General features: G+C 43.2%; 1 long non-coding RNA gene across 1 annotated transcript; it reads right to left on the bottom strand.

The window, feature by feature from the left end:
• Positions 1–5,508: 5,508 nt before the first annotated feature.
• Positions 5,509–6,628, bottom strand: LOC145400406 (uncharacterized). Its single transcript, XR_013897434.1, has 2 exons — positions 6,526–6,628; positions 5,509–5,886 (listed from the first exon to the last, which is right to left on the bottom strand). It is a non-coding gene; the product is annotated as an uncharacterized LOC145400406 (long non-coding RNA).
• Positions 6,629–27,731: the final 21,103 nt, after the last annotated feature.

Raw genomic sequence — 27,731 nt, 5'->3', positions numbered from 1 at the left:
AATGTTTACCTCGATGCTTGCAGTATAGTTTATACAATGACAAATTTATGTTATTAATGTGTTGGCACTGGCGCACATTAGCATTAACGATTAGATGCATACTTCTTATTAATCTTTTCTGTTAGGCATACAGTTGAAGACAGTGACACCCTCAGTCTTAACCCAACTAAAACAGAACTCTCACTGAGGAAAGGTGGGAAGAGTTAATCCGCATTTTATTATTCTTAGCACTTTTTTTATTAGAAGTGTGAGACCTTATGTTTGCATCTGTAATGCGTATTACCCTCTTACCTGTTCACCAACCTCGTATTGTTGGCGTAAATCAGGTCATTAAGTAAGAGAAATAATATATCGCCAATCTGCCAACCTTAGTATGTAGCCGCCATGGTAAACATAAGGCTTGCCATTTTGATCATGTTCTTTTTTTTTTTCTCCCTTCAGAGTTCATTTTTCTGCACTCAGTATGCTAAACATACTAATTATGTTTACTCCATATAGTAGCTTAGACTAAGACGATGATAATATAGGAATATCGTGGTAATAGTAAAAAAAATATCCTTGTTCATTCTCGAGCACTTGGCGTCATTCACAGGCCATAACTTCACTGATGATGTTTTGATTGGAATTTAAATGGCGCCAAACCTAATTCCTGGTTTTAAATCCATTCATTCATATCTTTTTAATTACTACGCTTCCCAAGTTGCCAGATACAGCAATGAACATCTTTACCGTTGCAGGATGAGAAATACAAGTGCTTTGGCGAGGTGGCACCGACATAAAAGGAAGGTTCATCTGCTCAGCATACAAACTACCCTTATGTCTCTCTCCTGCATCCCATCCTCCTCCATTTGTGGGATAAGGAGGAGTTTAGGGACGTTACTATTACTGACGTCCTCCGGCTGGGAAAATTGGCGCCACCACGTGAAGGCTTCCCTCTCCAGTACTGTCAAGGTCATCAAAGCCCAGTAGCATGGGAACTATCAGCTGAGTACCCAGACTTTTTGGTATTCTAGGAGAGTGTTGGTCGCCTTCACGTGGTGGCATTAGTATAGCCAGCCGGTGGAACTGCCTAGTTATGTCTCAACTGCTTCTCTGTTCCCTGAAAGAAGGACGGTGGGCCGCAAAAACAAATCGTACCTCCATTTGACCGGGTTCACGGTTTAAATGAGTCTAGAGTCAACAACAGCAACAACAACCACTTCATATCCATCCCCTCCCTCCCTTTCTCTCTCTCAAAGATGGGCGATGTGAAGGATGCTGTGCTCTACTCCTTTTACTCTAACTTGGCCCAAAATTACCATCTCTCCACCTTGCATGTTGTGTTCTAGCAGTAGATTAACCCTTGAATATGATGCTAGTCACGAAGAAGTGCTATGGAGAGGATGCATAGCCATAGTATCGTCATATTCTGCCACTGAACTACGTGAAATGAGCTGCAAAAGGACGAAAATCTGGGCCAGGTTTGTGTAAAAGGAGTATAGAGTAACATTAAGATCTTTAGTGATCAGAAAATTAATGAAGCTCTTAAATACAATGACTTATTTTTATTTTAGCTTTTTCAGGCTATTTTCCAATCAAATATATTCATCTTAAGGATTGCTATGGTTCGCTTACTTCAACTTGGCCCAAATATTTATCCTTTTGCAGTCTATATCACGTAGCTCAGTGGTAAAGACAATACTGTGGCTCTACTTTTCCTTTCTGTAGCACTTCATCGTGACTAGCCTAATTCAAGCTGGAGGGATGGCAGTTTTAGGCCAAGGTAAAATGAACAGAGTAGTGAATGGGCTAAGGAGGGCTGTATCTACTGAGTTAAAGCTTGTGTGTGTGTGTGTGTGTGTGTGTGTGTGTGTGTGTGTGTGAGAGAGAGAGAGAGAGAGAGAGAGAGAGAGAGAGAGAGAGAGAGAGAGAGAGAGAGAGAGAGAGAGAAATATACCACCTCCCCCTCCTGAGGGAGAGAGGGGGGAAGAATATCACCTTTTCCCGAGAGAGAGAGAGAGAGAGAGAGAGAGAGAGAGAGAGAGAGAGAGAGAATGAGCTGATCTCCCCGCATAGCCTGTACACAATGGATCAAAGTGACATTAATATTTTGTTATCGTTGGCTACCTCATTGTTTGGGTGGGTGACGTCACGAAGACCACCTGGAGCATGGCAGCAGTAATAGTTGTTGTTGTTACTGCTGCTGTTGTTGTTATTGCTCATCATCATCATCATCTTTTCATCTTTTTTTTCATCATCATCATCTTTTCATCTTGTTCGTTTTCATTATCATCATCGTCATCATTGGTATCCTCTTCTTTGTCTTCCTCCTCCTCCTGCTCATCATCATCATCATTACCGGCATCCTCTTCTTCCTCCTCCTCCTTTTCTTCTTCTCCTCCTCCTCCTTTTCTTCTTCTTCTCTTCCTCCTCCTCCTTTTCTTCCTCTTCTCCTCCTTTTCTTCTTCTTCTCCTCTTCCTTTTCTTTTTCTTCTTCTCCTCCTCCTCACCATCATCTTCGAGACCACAGTATCAAGTGTTGTTGTTGTCTATCAGTATGGGAGGTTTAGTGAAAGAGAGTGAGAGAGAGAGAGAGAGAGAGAGAGAGAGAGAGAGAGAGAGAGAGAGAGAGAGAGAGAGAGAGAGAGAACTGACGTGTGAAGTTATACCGTTTTAACTTAGTCTTGATTTTTCCCCTATTGCAATTGTAGCTGATTTCACTTAACTCATAGGCAGAAGAAGGACTTTATTGTTGTTCTGTATCCTCTCCACAGCACTTCTTCGTGACTAGCATCATTCTCTAGAGTTCATCTGTTACAGCTGCGCATTCAAGATGGGGAGATGGCAGTTTTAGGCCAAGTTTGAGTAAAAATGGTATAGACAAAATTAAAAGTTTTATGCAGGAAGCTTTTCATTATCAACATCTTTCTGGGCTGATTTCCCTCCCGCACACCACACCACACACACCATACCACACACTGCATCACTTCACACACCACACCACACCACCTCATACATTACCTTACACACTACACCACCATACCACACCAATATATATCCATCCATCATCCAATCCTATGTTGCCCCAAGAGAGGCATAGGAGCCCGGGGCAAGGCAAGTTGGTCCTGACATTTGAGTGACCAGCCTCACTCATCCCTGAGTGGCATTACGTGAGCAATAAACCCTAACCATCCCTTGGATATAAACCTTTACCGGCTCAATCCGACTGGAGCGCCATAATTACCCATTAAACCACCAGGCGCCATAATTTGGTTATATGATTACCACCCAGCGTAGGAAATGGTTTCCAGGTGTACAGGAAACCATGTGACTTGTCACTCAGTGTAGAGTCACCCACAGGCAGAAGGAAAAGGAAAGAATGAAGGAAAGAAAGACAGAAGAGGGAGTGTAAAGTCACCCGTAGGCAGAAGGACGAGGAATGAATGAAGGAAAGAAAGATTGAAGAGGAAGAAAGGAAAGGGCAGACACCCAAAGCAGAGCTACACTAAATGAGTGAATAGTGAGCGTCCCCACCTATCACCAGCGTCCCCACCTCCCACAAACATAGTACAGATGCGGACAAAAGTAACCGACACCATCTTAGCCCTTGCCCAGAACACTGTACTGTCTTTTTCTGTCACTGAGCTACATGAAATAGACTGTAAAGGGACGATAATCTGGGCCAAGTTGAGGTGAAGGAACTGTAGGCTGTGCATTTTGTCCTCTCGTCTCTCTCTCTGTAGCCTGCTCTTCTCGTATTATGCTTTCTCTATTTCCTCATCTGCTGGCTTCTCTTCCCTCCTCCTGCTGTCTGCTTTGCCCGTGCCGCCTGCTGTCATTCTGCTCTCTGCTCTACCGGTGCTGTCTGCCTTGTAAACCAGCTCCGAGACGCGGGTCTGACGGTGGAGCAACGACAGACAAAAACAGGAACTCAGGTTAAGCAGTTCCTCCACGATGCCTTCACAGTTTATTAGAGATTATTGAACACTACAATTAAGTACGTCCAACCCCCTGTGTGTCAACTTGCTGTCTGGCTGTCTCTGTGCTGCTCTCAGGGGGACAGCACAGAGACAGCCAGGGTGTTTGGGGCAACATAGAGACTGCCAGGGTGTTTATGTGATCATCACGTTTCATGCTGCTTGCAAATGCTCTGCTCTGGTCACAGTAGGCTCTCAGCAACTGCACTGCTCAATCTTGCAACTGTATCATACAATAGCTATACATTCAGGTATATAGTTCTATACATCGTCATACAACTAGTTATAAGTAGAAAAATATATATACGAGCAGTAATAAATCTCGCTATATCAAACTTTCTTCACAACCAGGCATCCAAACTACTAAACAATCCCAATGACAATAATATTCTGGTCAAATCACAATTCTTTCAATAATAACTTTAACAACTCATCACCCATTCCCCCGCTAAAATCTTCAGACGGTAACGGTACAAATGACCCGAGTGGTAAAGCGAACATCCTTGCCACTACATTTGCCAGAAATTCTACCTTAGATGAAGTCAGCCAGAACGTCCCTGTACTAGAATTTGACTCTCCCGAAATTGCTTCATTTAAATTACAGACTGGTTACGTAAAATCCATCCTAGACAATTTACCAACCAACAAAGCTCCAGGTGCAGATGGAATTCCTCCAGCTGTGTTGAAAAAGTATTCCCCAAAACTTGCTCCTGTTCTGGCTAAATTATTCAGACTATGTATACGTACTTCCTCATTCCCTGATTCTTGGAAGGGAGTCAGTATCCACCCAATTCCAAAGAAAGTTCTTCTGACCCCTCTGATTACAGACTAATAGCATTCACGACTTCTCTTGGTAATGTATTTGAGACTTTATTATAACTCCTCTCAAATTTGTCATATCGACATGAAACCAAAACCTAAAGGTGCATCTTTCAAATCTACATCCTAAAACGTGTCTCATTACGTCAAGGGGGTCACCCCCAAGTTAACAGCAGCGGGGTCGGGCTTAAAGTTTCAAATGAGCATAAAATCGTCAATTTTCACCCCATTTACTCCAAATTTGATATGTGACATCTTTGACTAGATATCCTGTTGTGTACACACATCAGCATTAAAATGACTGCCAGGGACAGGTTTGCTTTGCCTTGGCACTGCTTCTTGTTTTACAGATACTTTTATGGCAAATGCTCAGACGAAGTTGCATCCATTATGCCACCTCTCCACGCCTTCCCCCGTGCTACACAGGCATCTGGTAGCGCTCATGACTGGAACGTCACTCAGCCATATTGCAGAGCTTCTGCCTATCAGAATTACTTTATTCCTCGAACTGCATCTCTTTGGAACTCGCTTCACCAGAGTTGTTCCACCCAAACTTCAACCTACAACTGTTCAAGTCCAACTGTTACATATTTTTTATGAATTGAGGACACCTGTAATCTGGTGTATGGATTATTCTTTTTATTCACTTGTTTTTCCTTCCTCTGTTCTGTTATATAAAAAAAATTGTATCACTTGTCCTATTCCTATTGTCACCTCTCCTCGCTCATTCCGTCTCTTGCACTGCTGTCTGCTTTGACCTTTCTACCTGGTCTTCTGCTGTCTGCTCCTCTCTGTCTCCATCATCTGCTCCTCCCTTACTGCCTGTCTTACCCTTTTTATCTCCTCTTCTGCTGTCTACTCTGCTCTCACTCTGCTCTTTTCTCTGCCTCTGCTGTCTATCTTCCTCTTTCTCCTCGTTCTTTTCATCCGTCCTTCTGCTTCAATCCTGCTGTGAGCTCCACCTCTGCTTTTTCCTGCTCCTTCAGCTCTCTCTTCTTGTCATACTTCACGGCTGCAGGCATCAAGCCCCACATGAGCACACACACGGCTACAAGCACACCCGTAGCGCACATGGCCACGCTGTAACTGTCGCTAACGTCACGAATGAAGCCTGAAAGTAAATAAGAGGTCAGGCTAGGTGAGGTTAGGTGACAGTAGGTTAGGTTAGGCCAGGTTAGACTAGGTTTAGGCTGTGTTAGGTGACATTAAGTTGGGTTAGGTTAGGCTGGGTTTAGTCTATGTTACGTTAAATTAGGTTAGGTTAGGCTGGGTTTAGGCTATGTTAGGTTAAATTAGGTTAGATAAGGTCACACTAGGCGATGTTAGTGTGTTAAGCTGCATTAGGTCAGGTTAAATTGTGTTGAGTTAAGCTGTGTTTGGGTTGGCTTGGTGAGATTCGCCTGGGCTAGATTGAGGTAAATGAGGTTAGGCTGGATTAGGCGAGGTTAGGTTAGGCTAGGTTAGGTTTGATTTGGTGGAGCTGGAACCCACCACGTAGAGGCGTTCCTCACAAACCTTGGTAACCTGGAAGCAAGAGTGACCAGCCTCGAGAGCCCCTGAGTCGCATTATGTTAGCAATAAACCCCAACTACCCCTCAGATGGAAACCTCTCCGGATCCCATGTGTTTGAGGCGCCTTAACCCGCTAGACCACCAGGCACCTAAAATTTTGAGAGAGAGAGAGAGAGAGAGAGAGAGAGAGAGAGAGAGAGAGAGAGAGAGAGAGAGAGAGAGAGAGAGAATTACCTTACCTATCAACGGGGTGATGATGATGTTTGCAAATGCCATAACGAGGCAATAAGCACCGTAGACTGCAGGTAGCTTATCAAGACCCAGGTACTTTGACATGGCGAGTACTATGAGGCTGTAAGTAGTCCCAACACCATAACCGTGCACCGCCATCGCCACATTCAGCCACACCAACTCTCCCAGGAACCCGAGTGCTGTGAGGGAGAGATAGATGTGTAGTTGGACAGATAGATAGATAGACAGAGAGATGGTCTGTACAGGGATTAAGAAATAGTGTAATCTGTACAGGAATTACAAAAACTTTCTGACAGGTTTCATTGTCCCATAGAATTGTTCAGAATGATGTACAGTTGGCAACGTATGAACCTGGGACAGTGTCTGTGTGGAGTGGAGGTCTAGCCACAACTGCCTATGTTCATGCGTCACAGCTACTTGGCCATTTCAACTGATATTTGACACCTGCGTTCGTTCATGTCAGTGCCACCAAGAATCTATCTATCTATTGCCAGAAGCCTTAATTCCGTAAGGGGTGGCAACAAACAAATCACCTCAATGTCGTCCTGTCCCCCGCCATTTCATTGCCCTGCTCCCAGCTCACACCCCCCTCTCTCATTCTGTATACCACCAAGAAAACCAAGAAACTATGTGATTATGTCAAAGCTGTCAAGTGTGCCAAATGCCAGATCTGCTTCACTGATTCTGTCCCACGCTCATATGTTCCCAAATGTAACTTCATTATTTTGGTGCAAAAGAAATGATCAGTTTTTAAGTAACGGTGTAAAGAAGTAGTGCTTTTTTTCATCTTTATGGAAGGCAGAAGGAACCAAAGGCCAGCAGCCCGCAAATTGTTCCCTCCAAGCTTAAACTAAAACAAGATAACAGCCAAATTCAAGATCCATTCATTTCGAGTTGAATATGGTATAGCAGTGTAATAGTCACAGTCACACTCCTTGGAAATACCCGTCTTTGTCAACTGCAATGATACCCTATACTGCTACACCACCCACACCCACAGAACACCCTACTATACATCATCATTCCTCACACATACTTCTAACTTCTTACCATACCACATCTGACACTACAACACCAAATCACATACTTCCACTCCTTATATACGCATCTGTTTCCTGCCGCACCTCCTACTAACCTACCACACACACACACACATCTCCTGTCTTTGAAACAGAGGCTTGTCTGACAATTTCCAAAGAACTGTGAAATGCAAACAAGAAATACACTAACCAAATGAAGAAACAGCCATGATGGCAGCCCCAGCCATGTACACAATGCGCATGTTGAAGAAGCTGAAGTCAGAGAGGGGCGAAGTGATGAGACGTGCAATCATGTTGGTGATGGCGCCTATGGACAGACACCAAGCAGCATCGGAGAGTGAATAGCCGAGATTCTGTATGGCAAAAGGAACCATTACCAGGAACGTCTGGTAACTGGCTGAGACGCAGACGGCACCGGAGACGATGACGATGGCCCGGAATGACCTGAGGATGGCGAGGTTCAGAAACGCCAAGCGAATTATTTGAAGCATCGACCTGACACACCGCTTGACCCCGGTGCAAGAGCAGTGAGAGGGCTCTTTGACTTCTTCAGCTCCCGCCTCCATTTCCACATTTTCGTTCTGGTTCCCGATGAGGCTGGGGAGGGATGCCACGCTGCAGACTTCAGAGTATGAGAGTGCCAGGGACAAGTTGCTCCCCCGACACTCGCTGACCCTGCTGCCATCCATGCGCCGAGTGAGTATCTTCTTCCTGTCCAGTTCTGGGATCTTTGTAACCAGTCCTTCACATTGTTCCTGCAGTATGCTCTTCCTCTCCAGCTCTTGGGTTTTTACCAATAGTCCTTCCCTTTGTTCCTCCACTTCGTCCCTCGAAACCTTTAAATCACAGTCATTATCACTCTCAGATGCGATACTTACTTTGGGATCATCACCTTTAAGTACACTGTTCACTTCTGGGTCATCACCTTTAAGTACACTGTTCACTTCTGGATCATCACCTTTAAGTACACTGTTCACTTCTGGATCATCACCTTTAAGTACACTGTTCACTTCTGGATCATCGCCATTAAGTGCTCCATCACTCTGAAGTACTTCCACCTTGGGATCATCACCCTCCCTTCCACCATGTACTCTGGGATCATCACCTTGAAGTACGCCATCACTCTTTGCGTCATCACCTTCCTCCTCATCAAGGGGCTTCATGTGCCACTCAACTGGGTGGAAGAGACAAGCAGCTGGGATGCCATGTAGGAGGATGCCGCCCAGGACCAAGATGGTGCCTTGTAGGGAATACTCATCCAGCAGGTACCGTATCAGTGGAGGGCCTGCAAAAAGTCCAGTACAGATCCCGGCCATGATGAAGGAGTGGGCTAGTCCCCTCCGACGTTCGAAGTAGGAGGAGACGATGAAGTAACACGGCTTGCAGGCCAGGGAGACAAAGATACCTGGGGAGGGAAATCAGTCCTTTTAGAAGCCTGCAGTGAAGCCATCATTTATCCTGTGACCTACAAAACATTGTCTTAAACTGTAGTAATCTCTTCATGGGCTTCCAGAGACAAAGGCTAGTATTCCCGTCCGTTAAGGAAGCTATCCACACCCACCCACCCCATCCACATCCATACCCATACCCACCCACTCCATCCACCCATCTACATCCACACCCACCCACACCATCCATCCACCCACATCCATATCCACAGCCACTACCTCCACTCACCGAGGAGACTAAAGATAACTAGGAGATACCAGGTGGACTGAACGAAGATGAGGGCAAGAAAGCAGAGGCAGGCCAAAGTGGAGCCGAAGACGGTGACCGGCCTGGGAGAAAAAATAAAGGTTTGTAAAATGGGAAATGGAGTTTGTGATAGTAACCAAGGAGACAGAAGCCAGAAAAATGAAGAAGGGGAAGGCTCCAGATGGTGGGTTAGAGTGGGTGGTGGGGTGGGTGCCTGTGCTGATACTGTGTGAAGAGAGAGAGAGAGAGAGAGAGAGAGAGAGAGAGACTACAAAAGTACTAACTATGCAAAATGTACACACGAAAATCAGTATGAATGACTTTGGTAATGTAGGCAATTTTATATGAAGCATATCACAATACTTTTCCTAATATATGCATTTTTATATATCCCACAATATATCTCCAGTATACATATATTTTTTAAAGATATTCCTCAGTATAACAGACCCATCCATTTTGAAATATCCCTCGCTATCTCTCCTAGCATACACATTTTCACATAATAAATTCCTCAGTATATCAAAAATATCCCCCAATCGATTTTATATCAACACCCACACTGCTGACTCCTTGCTCGAAACTTAAAACCTTCCTGAAACTTCGAACTGAACCATTAGATTGAAACTTTAAACTGGAACTTTATATTGAAACTCTGAACTGAAATTTGGACCAAAACACTGAACCAAATCTCTGAACTGAAACTCTGAATACGAAACTTTGAACTGAAACTTTACCTGGGGCCAAGTTCCACCACCAGCGGTCCCACGAAGAGTCCGGTGAAGCTGGTAAAGAAGAAGTGGAGACCGTTGATCCAGTTGACCGTGGTGGTGGATGAGCCGCGGTCGAGCAGGAAGCGAGAGAAGAGGACGGAGTAGCAGAGGGTAGGGATGGCAAGGAGGCTCTGGGCGTGTAAGGAGAGAAGTAGGTTTGCATTTGAGGCAGCTAGCTTTCTTTCTTTTTTTTTTTCTCTTTCTCTCTCAATTTATCTGTGCCAATAACTGAAGAGAGAAACTTGTACTGTACACCGGAAAAATCATCCAATACATCACCAATATGCCGGAAATTGAACCCGGAACTCTCAGGTGGGAGCCAGGCAGCATACCACAGCACCACGACCAGGTAAAAGTTATCTCACATTGTCACAATCTTGTAACCAATGTCCCTCCATCCCCATTGTGGACCTGAAGAGGATCAGATAACCCCCTGGCACTCGGGCAAGTATACTCTGTTTTTTTTATTGAGGTGAAGATGCACTTGACAGGTTGATGATGACTGGCTGAATGCAACATGTACAAACATATTTACTAACCCAAATTTCCCTCTCAGATATCTGTTGTCAGTTAATAATGCTAGGTTATGAAGTAATGTTGCATTAGGCCAATAATCACCAATCTGTCAAGTGCACCTTCGCCTCGATAAAAAAAAAGAAGTATAGATGCTTTTAACCCCTTAACCGCGGGGCGTCACTTTCGTGACACTCGGGCACAATGGATCATACCGCGGGGCGTCACTTTTGTGATTCTGTGTTATTTTGAATTCTCCCGGGCTTACAAGTGGTGGCTTGTATCATCTATCAGTACTGCCAATGTCCAACACTAGTCAGCACTCCTGATCTCATCTGTACTCCCATCCATTGTTGACAATTTAGCCATTTTTCCCTGTTCTTGACTCCCCTCCCTACCTCCCCTCCATTACCCTCTCCTCTTGCCTGCCTGGCCACGCTGCGCAAAGGAAATCTTCCCCGGAATTTTCCACTGATTTCATCCATTGAAATAAGCCCTACAGGTATGCCCTATTCTTATACAAAACAATATATACAAAAAAGAAATGAGGTAAGAGATAGTGCCATACACCTGGAATTGGCTAATTATCACCTGACAATACCTCAAGTGCACTCGTTCACTAATTTCCTGATAATTTCCCCTTGAAATATGCCGTATAATCTATTCTCGTTATAAAAATATATTTATGAAAGGAAGAGAGAAGCCTAAGTGATATTTACATTCACCTGGAACTACCTATTTTTTAATGTATTGTTGAGATTTCCTACCAATCATTTCATAGCATGTAAATTAGCAGTGGTCACCCTATTGACATTGTCAACCCTTGCCTTCCCATATACGCTGCGTCGTTCAGTTCCTTGTCGTCCTCTGAGGTGAAACCATGTCGCACTCGCGCCCCGCCATTTCTGCCGTTTCTGCGCCCATTGCAAAGGGCCCTGTGACCTCTACCCCTAGAAAAACTTGTGTGGGAAGCAGTAAAGGACTTAGTGACTCAGCAGTGAACGTGAACTGGCAGAATTATCTACGATAATGATGGATAGTGACTTTGATCCTTCGGGTGAATCGTGTGATGTGCCTGTGGAGGAAATTGTTACAGAAACACCTAGTACGAGTGCCTCAGTGTCCCAAGTTATCCCTAGCTCCAAGGGAAAGGAGCTCTTAGTGCAACAAGGGAAGGAATTTGGGAAGGGAGTGAAAAGGCAGCAGGTTAACCCCGGAATAATGGCCCTGCGTGACCCAGCCCACCATGAGTCCCGAGGTGAAGCACCTCCCCGCTCCCCCAGCCCCACTTCAGGAATTTCTTCCTCATCTTCAGTGGAATTTTCTCCTGAGTCTTCATCGTTGGAGTCTCCACCAGCACCTACAGTGAAGGCAGGCCGTAGGGGACGAGGTAAATCCATGACTCGTAAAAGTAGAGTAGCAACTAGAGTAAGGGCTGCTAATGCTACACGGCAACCTAGGGTCAGTGAGAGTGACCTTGAAACAGCCCAGTCTGCCTCATAGCCACCCTCCACACTCACCCACCCTACACTGCCACGACAGGGAATGCTGGACGCCTTCGTGTTGATGGAAGGTTCCGATTTCGTCCCTGAACATCTCCATTTCGATGAGGGTTCCTCAGGGATAGAGCCTGCCTTCACTCTTGACGAGGATGCTGAGTGTGTGGACTTCCTTTTGGCCTTCCTCAACGACGAAGTCATGCAGCACATATGTGATGAGACTAACAGGTACGAATCACAACGTGCTGCAAGTGGTGTAGGTGCAGCGAAGATGCAACAGTGGACCATGCTGGGAGTGTAGAAGCTGTATGTGTTCTTTGCCCTCATGCTTTTCATGCCACACTCAAAGAAAGCATGAGTTGGAAGAATACTGGTCCATGGACCCCTTACTACCCTCACCCACCTTCAATAAGTACATGGCCAGAGATCGCTTCCAGAACATCATGGGAAACCTGTACTTCACCAACAACGATGTACCTTCCCAAACCGACCCAGTCTGGAAGATCCGGGAGATTTTGAGCAGAATGAAGGATAAGTTTATGTCATGCTTCCACCCCTTTCAGAAGGTTGTCATAGAAGAATCCTTGGTTTTGTTCGGAGGACGTCTTAGGTTTGTACAGTACATTCCAAGCAAACGCCATCACTTTGGAATCAAGTTCTTTGTACTGTGCGACTGTAAGACAGGGTACATCCTTGACTTCATCATCTATTCAGCCAGCACTGTCGATCTGGACAAAACACACCCCCTTGGCTTCTCAGGCTGTGTAGTGAAAGTGCTGCTTGAAAGGTATTTTGGTGGGAATCATGTGCTGTATACTGACAACTATTATACAGCACCGAAACTTGCTAAGTATCTTTCAGAGCACAGCATCGGCCCCTGCGGCACTGTGAAGAGCAATCGCGCCCACTTCCCCAAATTCCCAGAGGCAGGAAACTCGCAGCGAGGAGACGTGCACCTATGCAAGTCTGAGAAGACGCTGGCAATACGGTGGCATGACAAGAAGGTCGTGCACATGCTCACCACCGTACACAAGGGGGAAATGAAAGACAGTGGGAAGGTCGACTGTAGGACAGGCGAACCTGTGAGGAAACCTGATGCTGTCATCGACTATAATATCAACATGTGGCTGGTGGACAAGTCTAACATGACGATTGGAGAGATTGACTGCCTCAGGAAGAATACTAGGTGGTACTGGAAAGTTTTGCTGCATCTCATTGACATGATGATGCTGAACGCCTTCATCCTGTACAAGATGAAGGTAAAGCCACCCAAGTCCTTCTCCCTGAGGTTGTTTGCCAGGACTTGTGTTCAGCAACTGCTTGAGAGGTATGGTAGGGTGACAGCAGCAACTCCAAGGCGCCATGCTATAAGATTTCCCGACAGACTTGAGCAGAGGGTGTACATGGATCGGCACAGACTGGTGCAAATGCCTGCCACAACCAAGAGGACGGCTGCAATCCGCAGGTGCCAGGTGTGTGCACATACCACCCGACACACACCTGAGTACGAACGCACCTCTTGGCAGTGCGCTGAGTGCCAGGTTCCCCTCTGCGTTACCTGCTTTTTTGATTACCACAGCCTGAAGCAGTTCTAAAAGTGCAAGTGGAAAATGTAAATAATGTGTAAATAGCAAGTGAATGCAATGGATGTAAATATGATGGAACAGTGTAGTATAGTTTTATAAGTTATTGCAAGTGACAGTGCATAACATAGTGTAAGTAAAATAGAAGTGTAAATATTGAAAATACAATAGAAAATGTATATAGAAATGTAAATAATTAGTAATATAAGAATATGAGTACAAATACTTGAAGTTATGACAGTGAAAGTGAAACCTTGGCTCTCTACGTATTTTACTGAAAGAGAAATTGAATGCCTACAGTGACAATAAACTATTATTACTGAAGGAAACTTATGGATATATATATAAATATAAAGTGTTACATAGTAATAGGAATATAAAGTGTGAGTGTTTTATGAATAATAAATGACAGAATACCAGCAGGGAACGAGCCAAGTGGGAGGCTCGTATGCGCTCGTAATTTTCATTGCTTTCACTTTTTTTTTTTTTTTTTTTTTTTTTTTTTTTTAGTATGGATTCCAAACTATTTGAAAATCACAGAATAGTGTTTCTAGTGATAATATCAGGCTGTGGTAATCATATTACGGGATGTCAGGAAGTGTAAAGTGGAGACTTCGTTACCCAACTTCAGAAGTCTCCACAAGTCCTATGGTACTTGACGAAGGCTCAACAAACATCCCAGGAGAAAGCTGAAGGTATGTGCCATATGCATATTTAATTATAATATTCTAGGACTAATAACTGATTTTTGGCCAATATTTTTAGAAAGTCTGTCGGAGCGCGAATATCCTAGTGGGACACGCAAGTTGCGCCAAAACAACCCCGCGGTTTAGGGGTTAATCTATGCCAAGCGCTTACGGCAAGTCACAATGAAGAGAGAAACCTGTACTGTACATAGGAAAAATCATCCGATATATTACCACTACGCCGGGATTGTGACAATGTGAGATAACTTTTACCTGGTCGTGGTGTAGTGGTATGCTGCCTGGCCCTCACCTGACAGTCCCGGGTTCAATTCCCGGCACATTGGTAAATTATTGGATGTGTTAATAACTGTTCATCTCTCCGCCTTTCTGTCTACATCTAGCCACCTATCTATAAGTCTATCTATCTATCTACCTATATGTCTATCTATGACTATCTATCTATTCATTTATCTATCTATTCATGTATTTATCCAACTATTTATTGAACTACCTGTCTATCTATTCATTTACCCATCTATCTGTCTCTCTATCTATCTATCCATCTACTCACAATATCAATATAGGCAGCCGCCGCCACCACCCACCCCCACCCGCCATCCGGAGCCTTCCCCTTCCTCATCTTCTTCCCTTCTGTCTCCTTGGTTACTAGTACGGTCCCTTAGTCTGTGGTAGAGAAAAAAATGGTGGTGAAAGAGGTAGTTTATTATTTGCTCTAATTTTAAAGCCATCATCATCATCATCATCACTGTCATTATCATCACTGTCATTATCATCATCATCATTGCCATCGTCATCATCATCATCATAATTATTGGAGAAAAAATTGAAGTTATGACCTGTTATCTATCTGGCTATCCATCTGTCTATCTATCTATCTATTTACCTATTCATTTTTATTTGAGACAATCATCATCAATAAAATATAAAAGAATAATGGATGATATATTTTTATCTAATCAAAATCATCATCATCATCATCATCATCATCATCATCATCACCACCACCACCACCACCACCATCATAACCACAACCATCATCATAACCACAACCACCAGCACCACCACCAGCACCATCATCATTATCATCATAACCACCACCACCACCACCATCATCATCATCACCACCACCACCACCACCACCACCATCATCATTATCATCATAACCACCATCACCACCACCATCATCATCACCACCACCACCACCACCACCACCATCATCATTATCATCATAACCACCATCACCACCACCACCATCATCATGACCACCACCACCACCACCACCACCACCATCATTATCATCATAACCACCACCACCACCACCATCATCATCAGGAACGTACGGGCCCGGGGATAGGCCTCTCACTCACATACGGCACTGATGGACCACCCTCATCCCCCCCTGAGCGGCATTATGTAACAAATCCCTCTTTTCCCTTAAATTAAAGACTTATTTTCCACATCCACTTGAAGCACCGCAGCCCACTAAACCACCAGGCGTCCATATATAATAAATAACACTAAAACACACGAATAATTACACTCTGTTCACTTTACCTTGGCCTAAAATTGCCATTCCTCCGTCCTGATGGCTGGGCTGCAACGGGAGATTAGCATTAGAATATGATGCTAGGCACGAATAAGTGTTGCAGAGGTTGAGCCACAATCTTTTCCTGCCACTGAGCTACGTGAAAAAAAACTGAAAAAGGACGAATTTTTTTTGCCAGGTTGAAGTGAAAGAGGTACAGACGTGGGAAAGCCTTATCTTCCTCGTTTATATTAATGTTAAACACTTTTTTCCAATACATTTTTGTACTTTTGTTCGTAGAAGTGCTATGGAGAGGATGTAGAGCCGTAGAAGTGCTATGGAAAGGATGTAGAGCCGTAGAAGTGCTATGGAAAGGATGTACAGCCGTAGAAGTGCTATGGAAAGGATGTACAGTCGTAGAAGTGCTATGGAAAGGATGTACAGCCGTAGAAGTGCTATGGAAAGGACGCAGAGCCGTAGAAGTGCTATGGAAAGGATGTACAGCCGTAGAAGTGCTATGGAAAGGATGTAGAGCCGTAGAAGTGATATGGAAAGGATGCAAAGCCGTAGAAGTGATATGGAGGAGGAGGAGGAGGAGGAGGAGGAGGAGGAGGAGGGGGGGAGAAGACGAAGAAGAAGAAGAAGAAGAAGAAGAAGAGGAGGAGGAGGAGGAGGAGGAAAAGATGATTATGAGAATGATGATGATGATGATGAAGATGACGATGCCGAGATGGTAGTGGATGATGATGACGAAAATGACGAAGATGAGGTGGAGGAGGAGGAAGAAGAAAAAGAAGAGAAGGAGGAGGAGGAAAAAAAGAAGATGAAGGAGAAAGTGTAGAAGAAGGAGAAATGGATGGAGAAGAGGAAGAAAATGAGGAGGAGGAGGAGGAGAAGGCGGTTCTAATTTAGGTCATTATAGAAAACGGTTTAGGTGTAACTAATATAAATGTTTCTGATACCGCTTTAGGGCTTCTCTCTCTCTCTCTCTCTCTCATTCCACCCCTTCTGGCCTACCTCCAATCCTTCGTCCTGCCTACCCACCCTCCCCATCCCTACCTCTCCCCCTTAACTGCTCTCCTCTCAGTTACTATACTCTATTCACTCAAACTTGGCCTAAAGCAGGTCGGCCGGTACTCTTGTAGGTTAAGGAAGCTACCTAACATCTTTTCCTATGCGATTTATTTTGCTTATTACACCTTATTGATCTATTCTGTGTTACTTAAATCCTTCAAATATCGCCATACTCAGCATAAACAACATAAAAAGGTATATTAACCAGCCATTCCAAAAATAAATCGCTAAGGAAGAGGTGTAGGAAGCTTTCTTAACCCTCAAAATAAATAGCATAAAATGGGGATCTTTTGTCTTGGGTGCACGTTCTCCGATTTTTAAGTAAATTTCGTGACTAATATATTTCATTTTTTTTTTTTTTTAGCTGGGTCCAAATTTGAACTTATTTTTGGACAGAAATTATTTTAAGTTAGGCTAGGTTAGGTTAGGTTATAAAAAGTTAGGTTAGGTTAGGTTAGGTCAGTTGGTAAAAGTTAGGTTAGGTTAATTAATGAAAAGTTATGTTATGTTAGGTTAGTTAATAATTAGCTTAGTTAGCATTAATAAAAAATAATATATACGTCTATCTATCTATCTGGCAGACGCCTTAATCCCGTAAGGCAGGGGTTCTTACCCTGGGGTCCGTGAAGGTCAGAACAATTGAGATCAATTTGGCGGTATTGCGTGATATCGTTTGGCAGCACTAGCTTTCAACCAAGCTAAAATATTTGTATGTGAACTACCGAAAAAGCGTCCGGTCTGGTAACAAATCGTCATTGTCGTCAAGTTTTGACTTCTAGAATGGTTTCCCAATGAAAGGAATCAGAGCCAGGGCTTCGAATCATCGCGTTTTCAAGATTTTTTTTTTTTCGAGAAATGGGAGCAGAATATGAAGTTCTTCTCTACCATACAGTAGTTCGTTGGCTTTTCAAAGGACAAATCTTGAAGTGCTGGACTGAACTTCGGGCAGTTTTTTTTTTTTTTTTTTGGGGGGGGGGGGGGAAGAGAGAAAAAGAAAGCCCACTCTCAGAACAGTTTGACAGGGAGGAGTTAAATCATGACTCTGCATACTTGGTGGATATTTTTGGCCATATGAGTGAGATGAATGTTATGATTCAAGCCCTCCAGTCACCATTATGGATGCTGCTGAAAGACTGCAAGCTCTTCTGGCCAACCTGCTATTGCAGAGGAGACTAGAGGCAGACAGCTATGCAAACTCTCCAGTGTTAGAGGATGGAATCGAGGGTGACAAAGCCCTGTCAGTTTCTCTGCAGGCAGACATCTGCAGACATCTGGATACACTGCAGAATTCTTTCATAGGTTACCTCTGCTCAGGTGACCTTAAAGCTGAAACATGGATTCGTACCGTAATCCTTTCCTTGCCGACATAGGCTGTATCAGTGATGAAGACCTTGCCAAAGATGACCTCACTGACCTGAAGACAAAGGAAATGATTCAAAATGAATTCAACTCGAAGTCTTGACAAATTCTGGTGTTCGTTGACACAAGCCTACTCTCCTCTGGCAAAGCGAGCTATGGGTGCTGTGATTCCGTTTGCTACTACATACCTTTGTGAGTCAGGGTTTTCTGGTCTGTTTCTATCAAAACGAAAAGTCGAAATCGATTGGATGTCAAAGTTGGCTTGCGTGTTGCCTTCTCAAAGACCACTTCACAATTTCATCATATTCAAGCCAAACAACAATAACCTTCTCACTGAAACGAACTTTTGAGCAGAATTAAAGTTTTGTTTTGTTTAATTTGCACAAGTTGGATGTATTTCAATTTTTCATCGAGTGGCCATTAATATTTGCATGAAAAAGAGAAACAAAAATATTTGTAATGATTGTTTTATACGTTGTATGTCATACACTGCGTGAAGTAGTTTTCAGTAAAATCAAGTATATTCACTGTATGCAAAAATGTGTTTATGTGCTTATGTGCATTTTTGTAAGGAAGGGGTCCATAGCATTCACCATAGGCTATCCCCAGAGGGGTCCGTGCCTCAAAAAAGGTTAAAAACCAATGCCGTAAGGGGTGGCCACAAACAAATCGCCTCCATGTTACCCTGTCCCCCGCCATTTCACTGCCCTGCTCCCAGCTCACACCCCCCTCTCTCATATACCTCATCACTCCATCCCTCCATCTACGTCACACTCGCAATTGCCACACTCGTGCACATGTTGTATTATTGCAAGTCACGTTACTGCACATCATCGTTACTGCACACTCTTGCAATTGACACATTTTTATTGCAGTTGCCACTGGCATTACTACAATTGCCACACTTCCGATTACGACAGTATTGCAATTGCCACACTCTTGCACATGTTATATTTTACAGCTTTCACATTATTGTACACTCTTGCAATTGCTACATTTTTATTGCAATTGTCACTGACATTGCTATTGCACACTCGTTCAATTACCGTTTTTATTATTTTTTTTGCTGTGTCCGATTCTGGGCAAAGGTTTCAGGGCCTATTTCTCGGGGGTAGAGGCCTATCCCAAGGCCCAGTAGTCCTCCTACATACCATACACGTCCACATGTCACCACTTCGGCGCTAACACTCGCCATCCATACTGAATACACGCTAGGGCTGACTCATACAGGACTGGTGTATTGGTATTAGCGGGGGTATGTTACGTTACTGCAGCTGCACTTTAATTATTGCAGTTACTGTTATTTCAAGTCTTCCACTCTTGTAACTGCCATATTCTTGTAAATGACACCTTATTGCAATTGCCACGATATTGCAATTCCTACACTCCTGCAACTGTCACGTTACTGCAATTGTTACGTTATTGCATTCCCTACAATCTTGTCATTGCCACATTATTGAAATTCATACAACCTTGCAACTACCACGTTATTGCAATTGCCACGTTATTACAAGTGTCACATTACTGCAATTGCCACATTATTGATACTGCCACGTTTTTGCAATTTGCCATATTGTTGCACTTGTTAAACACACAGACACACAGACAGACAGACAGACAGACAGACACACACACACACACACACACACACACACACACACACATTTCTTTTCAACGAAAGGTAAATTTCTGCCGCTGAGAACACCTTCCCTCCGCACTGAAGGGGTTAAGGAGTAACACTGCACCCTCCACCTCACCACAATACCACCACAGACTATCTTATCTCTCTCTCTCTCTCTCTCTTGGAGTAACACTGCACCCTCCACCTCACCACAGCACCACCACAGAATATCTTATCTCCCTCTCTCTCTCGGAGTAACACTGCACTGTTCACCCCACCACAGTACCACCACAGAATCTCTCTCTTTCTCTCTCTCTCTCTCTCTCTCGGAGTAACACTGCACCGTTCACCCCACCACAATACCACCAAAGAATATCCTCTCTTCTCTCTCTCTCGGAGTAACACTGCACTGTTCACCCCACCACAATACCACCAAAGAATATCTTATCTTCTCTCTCTCTCTCTCTCACACACACACACACACACACACACACACACATTTCAATGCAAGACGAATATCTGCCGCTGAGAACACCTTCCCTCCTGACTGAAGAGGTTAAGGAGTAACACTGCATCGTCCACCCCACCATAGAATATCTTATCTCTCTCTCTCTCTCTCTCTCACACACACACACACACAATCTTTCTCTCTCTCTCTCTCACACACACACACACAATCTTATCTCTCTCTCTCTCTCTCTCTCTCTCACACACACACACACACACACACACACACACACACACACACACACACACACACACACACACACACACACGAGACGTGATCCCTCACAAGATGCACAAAACCAAAGCAAACAGGAGCCGAAAAAAAACTTTCTCTAGTTCAAAATATATATGCAAATTTTTCCTTTTTACTCTTTTGGGAATGAGGTGTATGCCAATAATCTCCAGTAAGTGTCATTAATAATAATAATAATAATAATAATAATAATAATATAATAATAATAATAATAAAAAGCACAAACATCAGTACGTGCTCACTCTACCCTTTACAACAATAAATATTTCAATTCAGTTCAATTCTTTTATATTTTCGGTAACCAGAAAAGGCTGCAAGATGTTTTTTTTATTCAAGGTAGAAGAAGCCAATCACAGGAAGCCTGCAGGATTGCTCCCTCAAATAAACAAACAAATAAATAAATAAATAACAGGGGAGCCAATTCAGGATCTGGGAAATGAGGCAAACTTTCTAGACTATTGCTTATGTTCGTGATTATCTCAGCGAAAGAAAGGTACCCATCAAGATGAACAGATGGCAAGTTTAGGTCGTGAACAACAATATCTCATCACCATGACACCTTCAATAATAGCTTCTATATCTTATCTGCCTCACCTTGCTTCATCCTTGAACATGCTTGGGGTTTAATTCACTTGGGACTTATCTTGGAAAGGTCATATTGCATCTCCTGCAAAATCTGCTTCCAAAACATCAGGTGTGCTAAGCCGACTCCTTATCTTCTTCACCCCTTTACAGTTGTTGAATTTATACACGGGTTTTATTCCCCCCTGTGTAAAGTACAACTCTCATGTGTGGGAAGTCTCCCCAGATACAGCTCTTTTTCAATAGGGTGGAGTGAAAGGCTTTCCGCCTCATTAACTCTCCTCCTCTTACTGGCCCCATTCAACCTCTGTCTCTTCGCCACACTTTTGCCTCTTGATCTCTTTTCTATCGCTACTTCAATGGTCACTGCTCCTCTGAACTGTCCGCATGCATCCCTCCACCTCTACGACGGGTGCGTAGCACCCGTCTAGCAGCAAACTCCCATCCCTTTTTTGTCCAACTCTCTAACGCAAGAGTTTGCCGTTACCCCCAGTCTTTCAATTATACAGCAAGTCAGCTCTGGAACTGTCTCCCTCTGTCTGTATTTCCTACTTCTTATGGTCTCCAAGATTTGTTCATTCGAGATGTTCAGGCATCTCGAAATGAACAGATCTTGAATTTGGATCTCTTTTGTATTGTTTTTGTTTCTTTTTCTTGGAAGGAATGGTTTGCAGGCTCCTGACCTTTGGTTCCATCTTTCTTGCATAGAAAAAAAAAAGTGATTCTGTTGGGGGAGGTAATTTACTTATTGTATGTATGTTAATTCCTTGCCACTGTCTATATATATATATATATATATATATATATATATATATATATATATATATATATATATATATATATATTGTACAGTGGTAGAGTGTGCGTTTCGTACACAGGTGAACCAGGGTTCGCGCCCCGCCAGGATAATAAACTTTGGGAGTGTTCACACAGCTACGTACTGCATTGGCGGACACAAGGGGTGCTGTGGTTGAACCAGTGTCGCTTACTATACAGTATGCTTGCTCCCAGTCGGCTTGCGCTGGCTGATTACACTTGGTTTACAGACTACACACACATCCAAAGCCACTACAACACTACAATTACACTTACAAGCACTTCTCACCCTACATACAATCTCTACCAGACAGCCTAAGCCACTTGGTAAAGATACATTGGCTATGTCGTCCCGACTTCGGTTGGGATAGGCCGGTCCTGCAGTGGATACTCAAACGGCTGATGATGATGATTATATATATATATATATATATATATATATATATATATATATATATATATATATATATATATATATATATACACAACAGTTGACGTATGTGGAGTACTTGCTGACTCCTCTGGCTGTCACACACCGGTGTCGCCTATATTAATACACATGCCTCCACTGACGTCAGCAGGTGATGAGTGCAGGCGTGTAATGTGGAAAGGCATAATACATTTTGCAGTCAATGTTGTTCTGTTGGTCGAGGTATTTTATCCTTAAGTAAAGGCACACTGAGTATTTACTACATTACAGTTTAGCCATTTGCCTTCAGCCATTAGTCTAGGGTGGCGATTTTTTTTTTTTTTTTCAGCAACGTTACGATACGATTTTTTTTAGAACAATAAAATGAATAGGCCTATATATATATATATATATATATATATATATATATATATATATACTCTCGTTGGTTTTATATATATATATATATATATATATATATATATATATATAATCTCTGTGTTATATTTGTGTATATATAAATAATATGGCTAAATGACCATGGCCTCAAGCCAAATGGTCAATAACCATTAATTAAAAAATAATGTTTCTATTTTGAGGCAGGGGCGTCTGCAAGATTTTTTTGTAAGGGGGGGACAAAATAAAAGAAATATATATATATATATATACTCTCGTTGGTATGATATATATATATATATATATATATATATATATATATATATACACTCTCGTTGGTATGATATATATATATATACTCTCTTTGGTATATGTGTGTATATATAAATAATATGGCTAAATGACCATGGCCTCAAGCCAAATGGTCAATAACCATTAATTAAAAAATAATGTTTCTATTTTGAGGCAGGGGCGTCTGCAAGATTTTTTGTAAGGGGGGGACAAAATAAAAGAAATTATATATGCTGGTTATATCAAAATACACACACGCCAGATAGGCCTAGGCCTAGGCATATACTTACATGAGTTACATGACTTACATCAAATGCATAAAGTGACAGAATGCATGAATCGGCCCAAATCACTCAATCATCCTTGAACAAGAACTGAAACACTTTGGAATTCCAAGGGGGGCAACTGCCCCCCTTGCCCCCCCTCCGGACGCCCATGGGGGGCAGGATATTAGTAAGATAATGGCTAGTGTCCTCGGTTAAGGATGCACACTAACACTTGTTTACTTACGATTTATTTCCGATATGGTTGACTAGCATTCTTTTGTACGTTATGCCTGTACAATATGGCAATACTGGAAAGATTTATGTAACAAAGTAGAAGACAGTAAGGAGTAATAAACGAAGTCGCTTAGTAAAAGGTGTTAGGAATGCAGCAGAGGAGAGAAAGATAAGACCACAAGTACTGGATGCTGGAACTTCAGGGTCCTTTGTTCCTAGTGTGGTGTGGTATGGTGTGGTGTAGTGTGGGGAGGTAAATTTGTGTGGCATAATGTGAGACGGTGCTGTGGTGTGATATGATATGGTGTGGTGTGATGTGTGGGCGAATTTGTGTGAGAGGGTGTTGTGGTGTGATGTGAGAGGGGTGGCAAGGTGTGGTGTGGTATGCATTTTGAATAACAGTATTTCGATTGTATGGTTGCATTAACTCTACGAGTCTATATGGTTGTATAAAGTAGTTCGTTGAAAGTTGCAACAAAACACAAAGATCTTTTTTCTCGTCCTAAAAGTTATTCGAGATAGTGTTAACAGTATTTCTTCTTTTTGGTTTCTCTCGATCATGCTACAATCACCAGTCATAAATCGAAATAAAAGGCGAAGTATGTAAATCGCTGGCAAAGGGTTAAAATGCATCAGCCTCCCATAAATACGCTGTTTTCTTTATATGCGCTCTCATAGAAAATTGGTTTTAGATAAGTAACGATATTATTTTCATTCACAAGTGCAATTTTTGTTTCCCCCCCTTTTTTTCTTACTGCTATATTATTTACAGCCCCTGGGCGTGATTGTACTCTTGTGACTCTAACTTGGCCTAAAATTGCCTTCGTTTCATCTAGAATACTGAGTTATTGCGAGATTAACACAAGAATATGATGCATGATGTGCAGTGGAGAGGACACTGGGTAGTAGCATGATATTATTCTGCCACTGAACTACAAGATATAAGCTGGAAAAGTACCAAATGTTGGCCAGATTAAGGTAATACGACTATAGCCATCAGAATAAGGGAGATGTGAATGATAAAGTAACACAAAGCTGTCGTAGCCATTCAAGCTGTTTTCTTAAATAACCACGTTCTTAAAGAAAATGATTCTAGTACCAGATAAATCACGGGTGATTAATATTTGATTTCCGAACAAAATATTGAATAAAACAAACAAAATATACCTACTCTGTGATATTAGATATTTGGCGGAGGCGGTGGCTGAATCGGTAGAGAGGCGGCTTGCGGTCCTAACGGACCCAGGATCGAATCCCGGCTGGGGCAGGGAACAGTTTAAGGATTTGAATTTCATGAAAGCAGACTTTCCTGATCTACCAGATGACCCGCCGACATGTCGTAAAAATACCCCCGCTAATACCAGTACACCAGTCCTGTATGAGACAGCCCTAGCATGTATTCAATATGGACGGTGGCTGTTAGCGCCGAAGTGGTGACATGTGGAGGTGTAGGAGGACTACTGGGCCTTGGGATAGGCAACTGCCCCCAAGAAATAGGCCCTGAGCCTTTGCCCAGAGTTAAAAAAAAAAAAAAAAAAAAAAATAGTGCCAGCTGATTACCGCCGAGTGTTTACTTCCGATCTGCCGACTGGATATGACATCAACACACCAAACCAACTCAAATGTAAACAATTTAAAAACCACAAAATAGTGGAAGCCTAACTGGGGGGCTTTGTCCCCCCCACCCCAGTGATTATAACTCACCTAATGGAGTGCAAACTAAAATGTACATTTGGTAACACTTGCACAAAAAACATTATCATGCGTTAATCAAGGTCTACAGTATCTTATACCAAACCCAGCCACTGGGGGCACACGCCAGTGCAACTCAGTGCCGGTGCCAAGCCCGGAAAATGGGGAGGGTTGCGTCATGGAAGGGCATCCGGCGTAAAAACCCTAGCCAACTCAATATGCGGAGCACAAAAGGAAACGTCATACCGCATCGGTCGTGGCCCGGGTCAACAACGACCGCCACTGGTGCTGTTGTCCAACAGGGGGCCGGTGGAAAGTATGCGACTGTTGGACAAAGGAAGAAGACAGTTCCAGAGGAAGCGGGAGAGAAGGGAAAGTAGAATGGAGATGAGAGTGGGATGTTTGAATGTGGGCACGATGACGGGTAAAGGGAGAGGCCGATATGATAGAGAGGAGAAAATTGGATATACTGTGTGTACAGGAAACAAAATGGCAGGGAAGTAAAGCGAAGATGATTGGAGGAGAGTTCAAGTTGTTTTACCATGGCGTGGATGGAAGGAGAAATGGTGTCGGGGTGGTAGTGAAGGAAAAGTATATAGATAGTGTATTGGAGGTGAAGAGAGTGTCGGATAGAGTAATGAGTTTGAGGATGAAAACTGAGGGGGTCCTGATTAATGTCATCAGTGCATACGTCCCGCAAGTGGGGTGTGACTTGGAGGAAAATGAAGAGTTTTGGAGTGAAGTAGAGGAAGTGATTCAGAGCATACCCAGGGAGGAAAGAGTGGTTATGGGAGCGGATTTGAATGGGCATGTTAGAGAAGGAAATAGTGGTGACGAGGAGGTGATAGGCAGGTACGGTGTCGGGAAGAGGAACGCTGAGGGTCAGATGGTTGTTATTTTTTAAAAAACGGACGGAGACGGCTGTAGTAAACACTTATTTCAAGAAGGAGGAGGAGCACAGGATTACGTATAAGAGTGGGGGAAGGAAGTCGCAGATAGATTATATCCTATGCAGGAGATGCAATTTGAAAGAATTCAGTGATTGTAAGGTAGTGGCAGGGGAGAGTGTAGTAAGACAGCATAGGGTGCTGGTTGGAAAGATGAGTTTGAAAGTGAAGACAAGGAGGAGAGTGAGAGCTGAACCAAGGATCAGGTGGTGGAAGCTGAAGGAGCAAGACTTCAGTAGTAAATTTAAGGATGAGGTGAGCCAGGCTTTCGGAGGCAGGGAAAACGAGGACGGATGGGCAGTTATCTCGGAAGTGGTGAGGGAGACAGCCAAGGAGGTACTTGGGGTGACATCGGGACAGAGGAGGGATGACAAGGAGACTTGGTGGTGGAATGAGGAAGTACAGGATAGCATAAATAGGAAGAAGCAGGCAAAGAAGAACATGGATACACACAGGGACGAAGAAAGCATTCGGGAGTATAAGGAGGCGAGGAACATAGCCAAGAAAGAGGTTGCTAAGGCAAAAGAAAAGGCATACCAGAAGCTGTACGAGAAGCTGAATAGTAGAGAAGGGGAAAAAGACCTGTACCGATTAACCAGGCAGAGAGACAGAGCTGGGCGGGATGTGCAGAATGTTAGAATGATAAAGGATGCAGATGGCAATGTACTGACAAGTGAGGAGAGTGTACTAAGAAGGTGGAAGGAGTATTTCGAAGAGCTGATGAATATAGAAAATATAAGAGAGGGAAGGTTGGAAGAGTTGGAGGTAGTGAGTCAGGAAGTGCAAGAGATCAGCAGGGAGGAAGTGAGGAATCCCATGAAGAGGATGAAGGATGGCAAGGCAGTGGGCCCAGATGGTATACCAGTGGAAGCATGGAGGAGCTTAGGAGAGATGGCTGTGATGTGGTTTACCAGATGGTTTAACAAAATCCTGGAGGGTGAGAAGATGCCGGAGAAGTGGAGAAAAAATATTCTAGTTCCGATTTTCAAGAACAAGGGTGATGTGCAGTGCTGCAACAACTACAGAGGTATAAAGCTGCTTAGCCATGCAATGAATATATATATATATATATATATATATATATATATATATATATATATATATATATATATATATATATATATATTCTACAAACGTCAACTGTTGGCCTAAAATTAAAAACAAAATTGTACAAGCAGTTGCAAGGAAGTAATATAAACACAAGTGAATGACCTTGCCCACTAGACTCAGTTGGGGAGACAGATAAGATAGAAGATATCATGGTGATGCGATATTGTTTTCACGACCTACAGTTGCCATCTGTTCATCATGATTGCTAAGTCTTTCGATGTACTAAAATTGATTGGTTTCACAATTAGCGTCGTTGCTGTTCACGTTTTTTACCAAGACAAGACTTTCTGGATGGATATCG

Source organism: Coenobita brevimanus, chromosome 52 (genome assembly GCF_032717465.1).
Source record: "Coenobita brevimanus isolate Jiangsu-jjx chromosome 52, ASM3271746v2, whole genome shotgun sequence".
Taxonomy (NCBI): Eukaryota; Metazoa; Arthropoda; class Malacostraca; order Decapoda; family Coenobitidae; genus Coenobita; species Coenobita brevimanus.
This window is presented reverse-complemented; position numbering and strand designations above follow the sequence as displayed.